The sequence below is a fragment of the Callorhinus ursinus genome, unplaced genomic scaffold (genome assembly GCF_003265705.2).
Source record: "Callorhinus ursinus isolate GAN/ISIS: 27379988/994484 unplaced genomic scaffold, GSC_fseal_2.0 scaffold105, whole genome shotgun sequence".
NCBI lineage: Eukaryota > Metazoa > Chordata > Mammalia > Carnivora > Otariidae > Callorhinus > Callorhinus ursinus.
The window spans coordinates 941,253-943,572 of record NW_027397167.1 but is presented as its reverse complement, the minus strand read 5'-3'; the positions used below and the strand labels follow the sequence as shown (position 1 = coordinate 943,572).

Below are 2,320 nucleotides of genomic sequence, written 5' to 3'. Positions count from 1 at the left end.
AGCAGATTTATGAAAGGTACAATTAGTGCGGTGTATAGATATTTAGTTAAAGGGTCTACTTTATGTCATTCAGAAACTGATGAGAAGGCAGAAGAGAATGACTTAGTGTAAATGGCACTTGACAATAAGGATTCTTTCAAGATTTCAGAACAGGTGAATCAAATAATGTTACCTGACTTCAAGGAAGCTTGATTTGAATTACTGTGCAAAGAGGACTCAAGAAAGAAATATTGCTCTTCACCATGAGCTGGTAGGCTTTTGCAGTTTTAGAAGTACATCTTAAATATGAATGAAAAAATTATCTGTTGGCGGTCATAAATATTTACTCAAAATAACTCTATAATGTATGAATTTACATATATTTTGAATGTATCTGATTTTGGTGATACCTGCAGAGTAGTAAAACATACTTATCCTAACAAATTCTTAATAGAAATACAATTTTTTATTAACATTAATGATTTCTTAGAAAATAGGCTACAAATTCTTGCATCTTCAAATTTTAATCTCTGTGTCAAAAACTGTTTTTTTCTTTTCTCCCAATATAGAAAAGTTCGGTTATTTATTTAAAGGCTTAAAAATTTTAAATAACACCTAATATGACAAAAATAATGAGTTAAAAATAGCCTATTTTTTAGTAATAAAAAAATAAAAGTAAAAAAATAAATAAAAGTATTTATTTACTTTTGTGTATGTTTTTAGGAATATCATATCAATGTGCCATGGAAAATTACAATCAAACATCAACTGATTTCATCTTATTGGGGTTGTTCCCACCAACAAGAATTGGCCAGATCCTGTTTATTTTCATTGTTCTTATCTTTCTAATGGCTCTGTTTGGCAACCTGTCCATGATTATACTCATCTTCCTAGGTACCCATCTTCATACACCCATGTATTTCTTACTTAGCTTTCCCTCATTGATCTAAATTACATCTCGGGGCGCCTGGGTGGCTCAGTTGGTTAAGCGACTGCCTTCGGCTCAGGTCATAATCCTGGAGTCCCAGGATCGAGTCCCGCATCAGGCTCCCCGCTCCAAGCTCCCCGTTGGGCAAGGAGCCTGCTTCTCCCTCTAACTCTCTCTCTCTCATTCTTGCTCTCTCAAATAAATAAATGAATAAATCTTTAAATTACATTGTCCCAAAATGGCTTCCAATTTTTTGTTTGGAAACAAGTCTATCTCCTACATTGGGTGTGGGGCTCAGAGCTTCTTCTTCTTGACTTTAGGAGGGGCAGAAGCTTTGCTCTTGACATATATGGCCTATGATCATTATGTGGCTATTTGCTTTCCTCTCCACTACCCCATTCATATGAGCAAAAGAGTATGTGTGCTGATGATAACATGATCTTGGATCATGGGCTCAATCCACTCCTTTGCCCACACACTATATACTCTTTATATCCCTTATTGCCAGTCTAGAGCCATCAACCATTTCTTCTGTGATGTTCCAGCCATGATAACTCTGGCCTGCATGGACACCTGGATCTATGAGTACACAGTGTTTGTGAGCACCACCTTCTTCCTTGTGTTTCCTTTCATTGGCATTGCATGTTCCTATGGCCATTTGCTGCATGCAGTCAACAGAAGGGAGGAAGAAGACCTATTCGACCTGCAGCACCCACCTCACTGTGGTGACTTTATACTATGCACCCTTTGCTTACACTTATCTACACCCAAGATCCCTCCAATCTCCAACAGAGGACAAGACTCTGGCTGTCTTCTACACCATCCTGACCCCAATGGCTCAACCCAATCATCTACAGCCTGAGAAACAAGGAGGTAATGGGGGCCCTGAGAAGAGTGATTCAGAGAATCTGTTTTATGAAAATGTAGACAAAGCTCTTTTGCATGTGCACTCAAGACTTGGGTATAAGTGTATTGATTAGTGTACAATTATTAAAATATTATTTTATACTTAGAGTACATAAACTTAAATTAGAGGAGAAGAAAATCACTCATGTCTGGACAAAATTATTTTGCAATAATATACGTAACTCCAACCGTCATCTTTTCTTTTTTTCTTTATGTCGCTTTTTCTGGTCAATTTCAAAATCTTTTTCAAATACATTCATTACTTACTGATATGTTGTGAATGATAATGATTCTTTGTCATGTAGAAATGAAAATGGAAGCTGTCTCACTGAGGTTGCCATTCAGTATAACAGTTCTATTCTCCATTTATTTTGCAGTATATCTAAACAGAAGGTTAAATATTTCCTGAATGTTTAGATCTAACTAACAGACAGAAGGCTTCTTCTTCTCATTGTAGACCTGTAACTTACCCGTGCCAGCTCCTTTTTTTCTTCAATTTAGTGTAAT

The 2,320-nt window shown here is 36.3% G+C and overlaps 1 pseudogene; it reads left to right on the top strand.

The window, feature by feature from the left end:
* Positions 1 to 722: 722 nt before the first annotated feature.
* Positions 723 to 1,834, top strand: LOC112809858 (olfactory receptor 2L3-like; annotated as a pseudogene).
* The last annotated feature ends 486 nt before the right edge of the window (positions 1,835 to 2,320 follow it).